The sequence below is a fragment of the Polypterus senegalus genome, chromosome 1 (assembly GCF_016835505.1).
Source record: "Polypterus senegalus isolate Bchr_013 chromosome 1, ASM1683550v1, whole genome shotgun sequence".
Lineage (NCBI taxonomy): Eukaryota > Metazoa > Chordata > Cladistia > Polypteriformes > Polypteridae > Polypterus > Polypterus senegalus.
This window is the reverse complement of record NC_053154.1, coordinates 40,092,667-40,107,911: the sequence shown is the minus strand read 5'-3', so window position 1 is coordinate 40,107,911 and position 15,245 is coordinate 40,092,667.

Genomic DNA, 15,245 nt, shown 5'->3' with positions numbered 1-15,245 from the left:
TTTTTAAAACTGATGTCAGGAAGCACTTCTTTACGCAAAGAGTTGTGGGACTCTGAAACAAACTACAGAGACATGGAATTGAAGCAGAAACCCTGACAACCTTTAAGAAGAATCTGGATGAGATATTGGGACAGTTTAGCTATTAGCTAAACAAAGGGGCTTGGTGGACTGAATCGTCTCCTCTTGTTTGTCAGGTGTCTTATGTTCTTATGTAAGCTGTGCAGAGGTGAACAACTAGGTGAATCCCAGGACTTCAGGACATCTCCTACTCTGACAGACTCAAGAATTAAACCTGTTTAGTCTTGAGCAGAGCAGACTGCGTGGGGAACTAATCCTGATATTTAAAATCCTCAAAGGAATTGATAAAGTAGATCCAGCAGTGGAAATTAAGGAGGAGTGGATTTAAGACTGAAGCCAAGAAGCAATTCTTTACACAAGGAGTTGTGGGAATCTGGAATAAACTATAGAGACATGGATTTGAAGCAGAAACCTTAACAACCTTTAGAATTATACAGCTTAGCTATTAGGCTAAACAAATAAGCTTGATGGACTGATTCATCCCCTCTCATTTGTCAAATGTTTTATGTTCTTATGACAATAAGATGATGAGCCCAACTACCCTTTGTCTTGATGCCAGTCACCAGGCTTATGACATGGTTTCATAGTAATTATTTTGTCCTCCTTAGTGAGCACACTTTCTTGACTGAGCTTGCCTTCCTTTTAATCTGAATCCACTTTTTACAGGGCCTCAAATGCATTATCAAAGGCATTCCTATTGTGACCATTAGTGGATGTTTAAAAAACCAAGATATGACTACATCAAGATATTCTTCATACCAGGCAAGTTGGGTATTTTAGTGTTGACTGCTATGACGAATGGACAGGACCATTACCTGGCCAGAACGCCAGCTGGGTGGAAGGACCAAGGGAGAGAAGCTGTTTATGTCAGTATTTTTCCTGAGACACTAGAGGGCAGCCTCCCTGGGCTGCTACTACACTACAGGCCCCCACAGGGAATGCCGGGTGTTGTTGTTTGGAACAGCCCTGTTTGGCTTCATGTGTGCCGCCAGGGGGTGCTGCAGCTACAGCTGGACCCTTTGGGGCACCTTTTCTTCCACATCCAGCAGTGCAGCCGGAAGAAGGTCAATAAAAACCTGGGACACTTCCGGGTGCACTATAAAAGGAGCCGCTTTAACATCAGTCAGCGAGGTGGAGGACAAAGCTTGCGAGGAGGAATGAAGGTAACAGAGGTAGAGAGAGAGAAAGAAGAAAGGATTGTGTGTTATCTGATGCTTTGTGTGAAAAACACTTTGCCACTTAAATAAAAGTGTGCTATCTGGAAATCCTTTTGTCTCAGCCTGTCTGTGTCGTGGTTTGGGGAGCGGTATGCCCCCTGGTGGTCCACACCAGTTCTTGTTTCACAGTTCAAATATACTTAACCTCAGTTAGCAGATTGAGGTCACTTATTGAGCCTTCCTGATAACACAAATATAGGAATGTCTTGAAATTAGCCTCTGAAGTTGAGTTCCTTTTTTAGCGGAAACTACAGGCAAACTGTCCTTCCATCACTCGTAATTAAATTTGTATTTTTTGAGGCCACAAGACATGAACTGGTAATTCTAATTTGGAAATTAGTACATTAGGCCGGAATCCTGGTATATTCAGGGTCCCTTTCTCAAACACCTGAGGTTCTTTCCTGAACATAAAAACACAATAGGATATGAGATATCTGAATTTCTCAATCTCACTTCCAGTAGTTTTCCCAGTACCCCAAGTTAGAACTGCACAAGCATGCAGGGAAAAGCTGTATCACTACATACCAGGATGTCACCCAAGAACACAAGACAACGTGTCTGGAATTCTTGGAAGGCAAACACCCTGCTGAATGTTCAACAGTGACTGTCGGAGGAGTCAGTAGTACCTGCAGATCTCTGAGTATCTAAATTCCTATCCAATGATGGTCAGTAAGGGTCTAGTAAGGGGGGTTTACTGAACGTGTTTCTTCTCACAATGTTTTGTAGGGCTATAAGAACCTGCCAAACACTTGCTGAAGAATGCCAAAACAATGACATAGGAAACAAGCAGGAATTAAATAAATGTGATGCTTAACAGGTGAAAAAAAGAAAAATGTATAGAAATCCAGATTTGCAGATGGCAGAAAAATGGCACCCAAATCCTTGTGGTTTTTACAGAGGTGAGTCTCTTTGCTTTGTTTTTGTTTCAGAAGAATGTTTTTCTTGGCAACTCTTCCATGAAGACCACTTCTAACAAGACTGTTCCAGACTGTAGAGGGGTGTCCTGGTGTTCCAGTGGTTTCTGTGATTTCAGGGCTGATTGCAAAGATAGATGTTTTCCAGTATCTAATTCATGTCTGTTTTAGATATCTCCTGCCTGCTGTACTCAGTTTACATGGCCATCCACTGTGTTTCTGGTCATCAGTGATGCTTGTTTGCTTGTGTCTCTTTAGAATAGTTTGGACTACAGCACAGGGCTTGAAACTTGTGTCTGCCATGAATTTTCTGCTTGGGAGGGACATTGCTGCTGCAGGTTGACCGACATTTGTCTTGCTGCTATGCTCACTCTTGCCATTATGTGAGAAATGATGATTTGAAGGTTAAATTGTCTCATCTGCTACACCTTTGCCTCTTAGTTTGGTTGTCCTTGGCCCAGTTTGATTCCTTCTACACCCGTTTCAGTTCATCACTTTGTTCAATCAAATCATGGTATCACTGATCATTAGGACCCATGTTCTATTTGTTGAATCATGAACTGGGCTAAAATTTGTTCTTTTCTACTGCCAGACTAATACAGTGTCCAAGACATTTTCACAGTGATGTATATATATTGTGAAGGATGGTAAACAGGAGCTGGCAAACAGGTCAGGGTGATTCAATGTTCCTTACCTGGCCCAGGAAGCCAGACTAATACTGGGACAGGAATGAAGTCAGGACGTTTCTTGCTTCAACCAAGAGTTGGACAGAAGGTGCCAACGAAATAAGATGCTTACATCCCAGAAGGGCTCATTCAAGGACTCTTGCCTGCCTGGGAGGCCATTATGCCAGAAGGACAGTGAAAGATAAAATATATGAACTGTTTACTCCCCTGAGACATGAGACGGCAGCATCCTTGGTTTATGGCAACCCATATGGACACCCACAGTGCATGCTGGTATTTGTAGTCTGGCAGGGCAGCCCTGTTCGGTTTTGTTGGTGCTGCCAGGTGGTGCTGGTGAGATCTGTGAATCTTACTTTGTGTGACTTCTGCATGACCCAGAAGTGCTTCCAGTGAACCGTGACATAACACTGGAAATACTCCTGAGTCCTAGATAAAAGGAACCACTCCACCTCTCCTCAGAGAGTCATCTTCTGGACGGTTCACGTGTGTAAAAGTGAAGCTCTTGAGCTATTGGTTATCTTTGTGTATGCACACTTCATGGACATGCACTGATATGGTCTGTCAAAATAAAATTGGAAAGTGATGGGCTAGGGGTGTTTACCTTGGCCCTGACAAACTTTAAAAAGCCATCAGCTTAAACTGATAGAATCTGTTGAAGAGAAAAAACAATAAAGAGGAGACACAGAAAGAACCAAGAAGTCACAGTGGTGTAACCTTAACAAAGGCACAAAGCCACAGTGTCTGCTAGCATCCTCTGCGACAGCTCCTGACCTAGCCTTGTTTGCTTTATTTTTTAAAGACTATAAAAGATAGAATAAAAGTTTATTACCTGCTTCCCATGTTTGAATTCAGGATTTGCTCTAACCTGCTTCCTGGGGTATAAAAAGAGAGAAGAAATCCTCTAAAATGAGAAGTGAAGCACAGTAGCATTCAGTTCTGGGTGAAGAGGGGATCCATTTAGTCCCAGGTGCAACTGTACTGCGATTGTGGTCTGTATCTCCTTCCAGTTCAAGGGTTAGACTTATAAAACTTGCAAACGTGAGAAAACAAGCTTGAAATGCAGTTTTTAATTCAAATTTTCTTTTTTAAGATGGTCAGTTCTGCACATTTGCCCTTAAAATCTTTTTAGTTTTTTTTGTCAGTTTTTATAACCCATTTCTTGTCACTGCTCAGGCAAATGGTTGACTGATCAACAATATGTCAGCCAGGCTTCACTTCATCATGCCCACTGTACTGGACAGGCGAGACATTACATCCTGTTTTCGTGTGGAGTAGGTTGTGACCACAAGGGGGCACCAGAGATGCAGAAAAACACCAGTCGATTTTAGAATAAAATAAGATTAATACTTAGAATAAAATAAAGGCTTTGTTTTCCTCCAAAGCAGTTTCAGATGTTCACCTCTTCAATAGTGTGACATAATAACAATACGCAGTCACAGTAAGCCACCAAATATTCCTCCTTCTGTCCTCCAGCTTTTTCAGGAGGCTCGCTGCCTCCCAACTCTGACTCATCCATGTGTGTCAGCAGGCTCCTTTTTAAGTCGGACCCAAGAATGCTTCCGGTGCCTTGCATGAAGAAAGTAGGGAGGTCCTCCCGCAACAGCGCTCTCTGTCAGCACATAGGGCTGCATTTCTGGACTCCATCTCCAAAGAACCCTTGCAATTGTACCGAATAGGTTGCTGTATGAAGACCACTGCTGCCTGGTGTATGGGGGATGAAACACCTCCCTATTCTCGGCTTCTGCCTGTCCATTTATTAAATCATACCTGCTGGGTACAAAAGTATTTTCCTGTCCAGCTGCCCACTAAGCATCCCAGCTGTGTAATAAAACATCTTCTAATTCGTCCAGAATGTACATTCATCTCACAAGGTGCACATACATAAAACATAACATATTTTTGCTAACATAAAAAGGCAATTTGCAGCTATATCAGGTTCTCCTAATGTAATGAATACAGTTTATAGCACTCATATTGCAATAAGGACATTTAGTGAGTACAGTAATTCAGACACCCAGGTTATAGGTACAAACTAATAACGGCTCTTTGATTAGTGATTAGTTAGGGAGAGGCTTCTCATTTTGCTCCTTTCGACTTTGACTTTTGCTGAAAGTTTTTGGCTTCTGATAATCATGGTTTGTTTTGGTCTCCCAGTATTTTGGCTTAAACCTGTTTCTTGACAGCACATCTGCCTGCTTCTTCGGTGCTTTCTTCTTAATATTTCAACTTTGCCTTTGGCTACAATGAGACTATTACAGCTGACAACAGAAAAGAGCAACAGGAAAGTCTTAATGGAGAAAGAAACCTCTCTGGGTTGCATTGGTCAATTATAACAGACAAGTCAGAGCCCAACAAGGTCACAGTCCTGATGAGTGCCCTCCCTCTCTTGGGTCTTTTATAGAAGTATATGCTTGACAATGCAATTAGAAGAAGACCAATCCCTTAAATTGCTGAATTACAAAGCTGCCAATATCTCTGGTGTCAATTCCCATGGGCACAATACAAAGAAGACAAACAGAATGGAGGAGGGTCAGTAATGGCTTACTATAATTTCCAATATTTTACTTTTAGAAAATGACTATCAGTAACAACATACTCTGTTAGTGTAGTCTGTGGGATGTATGCATTGATATGTTCTCTTAGGTAAATGGATTAAAGCCATTGAAAGCTTGATTGTTAGAAGTATTCCCAAACTGCTCCTCATTAGTAGCATGATAGCTGAATGGAATCCTTAGAAACATGAAAGAGTTTACAAATGAAAGGAAACATTCTCTTTGCCATTTTGATGAGGCTGCAGCTGAATTGTTGCAGATCATTGGAGTGAAATCCAGAGTTAGTAGGAGGAAATTCACAAAGCAATGGAAGAGCATGCGTGCTGTCTTCAGCTGAGTCAGTCCCTGAGTATTGACATACAGCACCTCTCTGTCATGTGCAACCCCAACATGGAAAAAGTTATGACAGTATGGAAAATGCAAATAAAAACAAAAAGCAGTGATTAGTAAATGATAGTCAATGATCTTTAACCAGAAAATAATTGTCACGTGTGTGCTTGGGGAACAGCTTACAGGCTTAGCTGATGACAATATTACCCCTGGGACACCTGAGGGTGGTGTGCAATAATGGAATCTCTTCTTCTGTCCCCTCTGTTGAAAGAAAGATTGATGGGCCACCATCCATGATGTCACTTCCAGGTACCAACCAACTGTACCTGGAAATGACATCATGGATGGTGGTCCACCAATCTTCCTCCCAGAAACCATCATAGCCGGAGATACCACCATCTTGGGGCAGACTCGATTTCCACATGGAACTAGTAAACAAATAAGTGCTTTACCATGCATTTTCTTTTGTGCTTTTTGCACACCTTCGGGTGCCCCCAGACCCTTTATGAGAATCTTTTGTGTTTTTCTCTTACACAATATAACAGCCCATTATTTGATATTACAACTAATGAATTTTATTATTTATTCAAAAATAAATAACTTATCTTGATTTTAACAACATATTCTAAACAATATCTGGACACTGAAGAATTTACCACTTTGTAATGTTGCCTTTTCTTTTCACAACACTTAATAAATGTTTAGGTGCTGAAGACTCATTTTCAGATGTGTTTTTCTCCCATTCATCTTGTAAACAAGTCTTAAAGTGTGCAACAGTATGGGGTCTTCATTGATGCAATTTGTGTTTCACAATGTGCCAGACATTTTTAATTGTGGATGGGTCAGGCCTACATGCAGGCCAGGCCCTCTTCCTTTACAGCCATGCCTTTGTAATGTGTGCTGAATGCGGTTTTACATTGCTAAAATATGCATAGGCATCCATCGAAGAGATATCATCATGAGGCCACCATATGTTGCTCAAACGTCTATACTGTATGTACTTTTTCCATTAATGGTACCTTCCAGAAGTGCAAGTTATCTTTGCCCAGGGCACTGATACAACCCCATGCCATCACAGACACTGGCTTCTGGACTTGCTGTTGGTAACAGTCTGGATGGTCCTTTCCCACTTTATTATACACATTTATTTCTTCCAAAATAGACCTGAAATATTCCACTGTGTGTTGGTTCATTCCAGATGCCTCCCAGCTTAGAGACGTCACTGTTAACATATGGCTTCTTTTTTGCACAGTAATTTGTAACTGGCATTTGTGAACGTAGCTACATGTAGTGCTACTTGATAAAGGTTTACAGAAGTGTACCTGAGCCCGTGTGGTTATATCACTTATTGATGAATGGCTTTTCTTGATGCAGTGCTGTCTGAGGGAATCAGAGATCACAGGCAGTCAGCTTAGGCTTGTGTCCTTGCCCTTCATGGGCCACAATTTCTCCAGATCTCTTGAATCTTTTAATTATATTATGCACAGTTGAGGGTGAAGTGCCCAATCCCTTCCATTTTGACCTTTGACAATACTTTGAATAATAATACTGCTTCTACTCGTAACTGGTTGATTTCCAGTTTGCAATGCACCAATCTGGGTACTACTAGAGACGGGGCAGTAGGACAGGCAAGGTAGGCAATTTCCAAACTGGAAGGAGGCCCCTGTGGGTGTCCATTTGCATAGGTACATATTATGATGACAAATCTGTTGGAATACCCCCTCGAAGCATAGCATCAACACACTACAGCAACACAGTCAGAAACCCCCCAAGCGGGGCCTCAATCCCTGCTGCCAAGAGTGTCTGTGATAATCGTTAAAGTAGCATTAAGTTTCATAAATCATGAAGAGGATTTACATGTCTGGAAGCAAAAAAACAAGAACAGGAGGAAAAGACAGTGGTAAGTAGTAGATAATCTGTAATGTTGATTCACTTATGTATGTTCATGTTAACCTGGGTGTATTTAGTTAGAGGGGGTTAGAACTGAACTGTGGAATCGGAAGGCGAGTCTTACATACTTGGAACAAACAGAGCGTTTTACACCAGGGGCCTCATGCATAACGCAGTGCGTAGAATTCACACTATAACATGACGTAAGTACAAAAAAATCCAGATGCATAAATATGTGCGTTCGTCAACTTCCATGTTCTTCCACTACATAAATCCCAGTCAGTGTGAAAAGTAACGCACGTGCGCATGTCTGCTGTCCCGCCCTGTCTCCTCCTAGAATTATGCCTCTTTGAATATGCAAATCAATATAAATAGCCCTTAAGCTCAGCGTTCTGTGAAAAGGCAATGGCAAAAGCACGGGGGAAAATAGAAGTTCAGCGAATACCAAGTGGAAGCAAGGAAAAATGTACTATTTGTTGGTTTAAACAGTAGTATAAACAAGAAAAGGAAGTTGATAGAGTGACATAGAGTGTCGGAGAAACTCGAAAACTCAAGTTCACAAAGTCGCACAGTGGCCTAAATAAAAAAGAAGTTGCCAAATATTAAAGTTGCAGTGAAAATGCGAGTTGTATCCCACCGTCTAAATGTCATATGAAAGCTTATTAGGGTACAGAGAAAAAAAAATAGGCACGCAGTGGGAAAAAAGCACGCAATGTCAACTTTAATCTCGAAATTTCCACTTTAATCACGTAGTTTATTTTGTCATTAAAGTCGAACATCATAAACTTTATCTTAAAATCGTTTAATTTACTAGTTTCTCAAATCCCATCGTAACTAAAGTAACACGTTAAATGCTTTGTTTTGTATTTGATCTTCTATGTGCTCAATGTGTGTGAATCACTATGTGCTTCCGGGCTTTCTCTTCCTCCGACAGGACACAGAATCCATTACATTCGTAACATTACTGCTCTTTGAATAATTAAAATACTGAGATGTATACGTGATATCATTTTCATGATAGGAGTTAAAGCATGTTATTAAATATGGGAACACGGTGGCACAGTGATTGTTCCTGCCTCGCAACCTTCGATGAAATCATTTATTGCAGCAGTGCTGTCTCTTTCAAACATACTAACCTCCAATTCCTGTCCTTACTTTTCTTTCTCCAAATCACCACACAATCAGCTCCGTAATAGACGATAAGCCATCTGTAAGCTTAGACCGCCGATTCTTCAAAACTTTTAAGGAACATTGAAATATCTTCGTAGTACATGTTTAATTATTCTCTTCTTCCAGTGTTGCACCAGCACCAGCAAGAATACAGCGCGAGGCTGGAACAATCCATGAACGGAGCGCCAGCTGCTCTCTAGCGCTGCCACACCGTGTCCTCACATGGTTATTTATTAACAATATAGATTATGTAAATTAAGTTTTATCTATATAAAACAATAAATATATTTTCCTGCATTTCATCTTAAAAATTATATCGTTATCATATGTAAATATGTGCTTTATAAAGTGGCTCAGGTTGTGTAATATTATAACTGTATTGCAAGTTTATAGTGAGGTGTTTGTACTTATATGTACAAACAGTTCTACAAGGAGCACTTGATGGACTGATTGAATGTGTTTAGAGTTCTTGGGATGAAACTGTTTCTGAACAGCGAGGTCAGTACAGGAAAGGCTCAGAAGCGTTTGTCATATGAGAGCAGTTCAATAGACAGTGCTCATGGCTGAGGCAGCGTGTGTTTGATGCTGTATACCAATAATTATCTTTCCAATCAGCTGCTGAGCTGTGATTCCCCACTCAGATACAGTGATATAAATACTCAGAGTGGTGCAGTGAGAGTATCCGCTGTGGCAACTCCTAACAGGAGCAGCTGAAAGAAGAAAAAGAAGGTGCAGTCAGAGAAACAACGCTAAAGCAGCTATGGTATTTAGAATACTTTGGCTATGCCCTAGACCAATATATTGATACAGGTTAATTACAATCAGATGCCTTAAACTAATGAACGATATGCAGTTAGTTTCAGTGTATATGATAAAGCCGTGTCAGGGATGTGAATCTAAAAAAGAAAGGGTATCCACACTGGAACAGTAGCACTGCTTTGACACTGGGGGCTGCCAGTTTGCAAAACCAAGTGCAGAACTTGCATACGCCAGGGTATGAGCTACCATGGAAATGTGTGTGGCTTTACAGCAAGTTTAGGTTTTATACATCGCGATTTGAGCGTGGAAATGTACGCACGTAACATTTTTGTGTGTACACACCATTTATACATGAAGTCCCTGGAGAGGAGAATAGCTTATATCTTATCAGGAGTGAAAAAGGAATCAAATTTTTCAGCAACATAAAAATTACAGTTGGACTAAAAGCTGACATCTGACTAGCAAAAGGAACCAACAACCTGAAGTCGATTGTCCAGCTAGTGGTAAGATCTTGAACACGAGTGTATTACAGAACAAGGGTACAAAATTGATTTCCACCAAAAAAGCTCCTAACAAAGTATAAGCTAGGTATGATGTCCAGATTTTGAAAACCTAACAGCTATCAGTTAGACAAAAATTCACTGTAACTTCTGCAATTTAAGCACCAGAATTTTAGGCATGTTGGCCTGTGTACCATGTGTTTTGTGTGTGGCTTCCATAAGAGGCAGGCCACATGCCCATCACCACAAAGGACTGCCCTTAGCTGTATAATGGTGAGGGCGGCCCACAGTTCTTTGCAGTTCATTCAGATGTGCTGGTGGGTTAGTGAGTTTTCTATTGTGATTTTCTATGATCTTTTATTATTTGTAAATTATTGAAAGTTTTAACATTTTGCTGTTTTTTCAACTTTGTCTGTTGGATTTTGGATTAGCACATTGCTTTTGAGATTGCCTACTTTGGAAACATTGCTTTCTGTGCCTTTTGCTATTCTGTATGTCCCTCTGCGATTATTTTTGCACTTCACAGCATTTTCTAAAGATAAGTATGTTTATTTATAAAGATCCTGTGTTCTTGCCCTGGTTACTAGCTGTGTTTTGATGGCTTCCCCCTCTAGTGGGCATTTTGAGTATTTTCAGGTTTTTGTGTGCTTGAGAACACTGGAATGCATAACAATTTTATGTTAATAAATCCTTTATTATAGAGATTTTTTGTTTGCCCTTCTTTAATAAGAGCCAAAGGTTTATGGTCATTTATCCTCTTGTGGGGTTTTTGATATATGGTTGGGACAGTCAGTCAGTCATTGTCCAACCTGCTGTATCCTAACACAGGGACACGAGGGTCTGCTGGAGCCAATCCCAGCCTACACAGGGCGGAAGGCAGGAACAAATCCCGGACAGGGCGCCACCTCACCACAGGGCACACACACACACCCACACACCAAGCACACACTAGGGACAATTTAGGATTGCCAATGCACCAAACCTGTATGTCTTTGGACTGTGGGAGGAAACTGGAGCACCCAGAGGAAACTCATGCAGACATGGGGAGAACATGCAAACTCCACGCAGGGAGGACCCGGGAAGTGAACCCAGGTCTCCTTACTGTGTGATGGTTGGGACATTTAAAGTTCTAAGCTGGAACTTAAGTCTAAATCTGCCTCAAGAATGATTTAAGACACGGGTGGGCAAAGTCAGTCCTGGAGGGCTGCAATGGTTGCAGGTTTTTGTTCCAACCCATTTGCTTAATTAAAAACCAATGGTTGTCAATTATTTAATCTCATGGCTTGCTAGTGCTTTAGTTCTGCTATGTCAGGTCATTCTCATATCCTATATTTTTTTTTCCTTTCTAAGGATATCATCCAAATGATTTGAAGTCTAAAACAGACGAGTTATTCTCAGTGCTTCACTTTTTTCTCTATACTTTTCTTCCAAGTATTTAAGTAAACCCAAACATGCATGATAAATGCGCACAGGTATAAATGGAAACAAGCTAAATGGAGAAATGCTGGTTTCTTTTGTCATTTGCATCTTATTGCTTATAAGGAGCAATTGAAAACCAAGAATACAGCTGCCTAAGGCTAAAATAAGCAATAAGTGTTCAAAATCTTAACGAGCAAGACAACTAAAGTGAAGCAGAAGTGTTACTTGAATAATATGTGCTTCTTATTAAGCAATTGGGTTGGAACAAAAACCTGCAGCCACTGAGGCCCTCCAAGACTGAATCTGCCCACCCCGATTTAAGATATGAAGAGGTAGGGGAAGTGACGGTGAAGGTGGTAGGGATGAGAACGGTGCCTGCTGCTGAGAGTTTATTCTACAATAAAATAAAATAAAAAGAGGAAAAATTCCAAAACTCTTCTCTTTTAATATAAAGCTTAAGTGCAGAGTTTCAGTGTAGTATACGTGTACTGAATTTTAGGCTACAGGTTATTTGATTTTTGAATTTTGAATAGAAGGTCAATCATCACCCTGAAAGTGGATATTAGACATCATGTAGTATATGTGTACCACATCTCAGGTCAATTGGTCAAATGGTTTGCAAGCTACAGGTGATATATATATATATAGTCAGTCATTTTCCAACCCGATATATCCTAACACAGGGTCACAGGGGTCTGCTGGAGCCAACCCCAGCCAGCATAGGGTGCAAGGCAGGAACAAATCCTGGGCAGGGTGCCAGCCCACTGTAGGATACACACACATACACGCACCCCCACACACACCAAGCACACACTAGGGACAATTTAGGATCGCCAATGCACCTAACCTGCATGTCTCTGGACTGTGGGAGGAAACCGGAGCACCTGGAGGAAACCACACAGACATGGGGAGAACATGCAAACTCCACGCAGGGAGGACCTGGGAAGTGAACCCAGGTCTCCTTACTGTGTGATGGTTGGGACATTTAAAGTTTATTTTGAGGATTAATTCCCTTTTTGGGCAATTGAAGCCTGAGGAAAGCCGGTAGATTTCCAATTAAGCCCACTGGAGTGAGGCCTGGGCTGACCAGTGAAGTCTTTTGGAGGCCTCACTCCCCTTTCTCCATGTGGAAGACTCCACTTCATGACACTCTCACCATGCGGCTGTACTCTCCTTGACAAATTTGTGGCCTTCACGCTATCAGAGTCAGTAAAATGTTTTTTCTTGTTATTTTTTAAATGGTGAGAGTTGTGAAAAGGTTCTGTCTCCAACATAGACTAATCAAGGCATGTACAAGTAAACACTTAAAGCAACGCCAACATCAAAAAAAAACAAACAAACACAGTCTGGTAAAATCCCTACCTGATATCCTAGACCTTCAGACAATTTGGTTCACCAGTCTCATCATCAAACAAAACTTGCACCTTTTACACATTACTAGCTAGTTTTTACAAGTGGGTAGCACATCGGCACAATGGTTGGCAGTGCACATGCAGCATTCTGGGTTTGAACCCCAGACTTGCCAGGTTGTTGCCACTTTCTCCATATGTCTGTGTGACTTTCCTCCAGGTATTCTCACTTACACTCCATACCCCCAGACAGACAATTCCAGACTGGCTTTGTGCCAAATGTTGCTGAGCTCCCAATGCGCCTCAATTTGATTAAGCAGGGTGGTTTTTATTTCACATCTTACCCTCTTTGCTTGACCCCCCACCCCCAAATGTTCAGTAAACAGTGAACTGTACATGGAAAGCAATAAAGACCAATACATGTATAAGCCCTGAGACCCCTTTAATATTTAAACATATTCATTGTTTTCTGCACTTGAATATCCATCTAGCCTCAGTTTGATGTTCTTAAATTTATTTTCCAGTTCCCCCAAGATGCCGTGAGAACTGTTGTGTAGTGTTAAGTCTACTAGTCAAATTTCCTTTGAAGCAGGCTGAGCCAAGCTGCAGAAGGTCATGAAGACTGCACCCTAGCACAGAGCTGGAAGTGAAGAGTAAGACAATTATTTTGCCCAATATATCTGTTCTAAGTTGTATTTTACACACTGTAGATTTTTTTGTAAATTGTAGATGTTTTTTATATCTTGTTGGGTTTAACATGCATCAGTAGTGGCTGGCGTGTTCTGAGATTTTTTGCTCACTAATCGTGGCACTGGAAAGTGGGGACCTGTTGTGTGTTGATTAGGACACGCATGTAAGAATTTCAGTAAGCTCTGCACTCGTGACAGTGATGACCCTAAGAAAGCCTATCATTAAATGTTATTTTATTTGAGTTATAAGGAACTCAAAAGAGACTTGTTTTTTTGTAAGTGCACAGATTTTGGCCCACTCTGTTCAAGAGTACACATGGCTGATGGAGAATGTCAGCATGTGTTAACTCCTCTGTCCCCTCCAAGGATCACATAGGGACTTATTTAAGTACCACCATGTGGTTTTAATAACCAGACTAAGAGCAGTTAACACTCAAGAGCTAACTGACAGGAAAATCAACAAAACAAAACTACTGAGGGAGTTAATATTTAGAGAAGAAAAGAAAGAAACAGAGAGTTGGTCAACTCACCTAACCTTTGTCAGGGCCAGTGAAATGGTGGTCAATGGAAAGGTCAATGGTGGTTAACAATTAGGGTCTTAGGAGCAAAGATCAGCAGACTTAATACATGAATTAATGTTCCTTTCCCCAGCATAGTTATAAGATTTGAAGTGTGAAGTGTCTGAATGTGGCCTGCGCTGTGCGTCTGTAGTCACTCTCTCTTTTCCATTTCAATGCTTCCTCACATAGAAGTGTCACTTCCCATGAAGAGAAAGAATGTGGGATGCAGATGTGTAGGCAAATAGCCAATGGTGGTCTCTCCACTCCTGTGGTTGCGTACGGAGGACATCTTAGATTGGTTGCCTTATAAATCATACATTTACTGTTACAGGAGGTTAAAGGCAAATAAAAATGCATCTGGGAAGTTTCTTGTTAACAAGCAAAAACTATGATGTGTTTTTGTATGACATGATTTTACAACAAGCTTGCATGCTGATGTTTCATCAATTGTTGTTTTTTACATCCCTAACACATTCAGTACATATGAGGATAAGTCAATAATTATCTGCACTTTTGGGGTAATCGTAATTGGGATGGCCATACAGCTTTCCCCATGCATGTTTGGAAACATGGTGTGTCTCTGGTCACAGTGGTAAAGTTTTGACTGTGATCGTCAGTTTGTGTTGTTTCAGCAGCCATACTACATGCACTTCACAACAGGTACTCCATCTGAAGCTAAATACAGTATGTTCAGGCCTGGCCAGTACTTGGATGGGAGACTATCTAGGAGAAGTTTGGGTTGCTGCTGGAAGAGGTGTTGATGAGGCCATCAGAGGTGATACCCTGTGGTCTGTGTGCTAATCCCAATACCCCAGTGCCGTGATGCGGTCATAGTGCTGAAAAAATGGTGCTGTCCTTCAGGTAAGGTGTAAATCTGAGGTCCTGACTGGTCACAAAGATCCCTGGGTGTCTTTCAAAAAGGGTAGGGTGTTTCTTGATGTCCTTGCCATATTACCCATTATAGCCTGGCCCCTGATGTCCACTGACTCCCTGGTCTCTCTCACCCCTTAACCACCTAATAGCTAATGTGTGGTGAGTGTACTGGTGCAAGAATGGCTTCAGTCACTTAATCCAGGTGGATTCCACGCATTGGTGGTGGTTAAAGTGGCTGTCCATTGTCTATTCAAAGTGC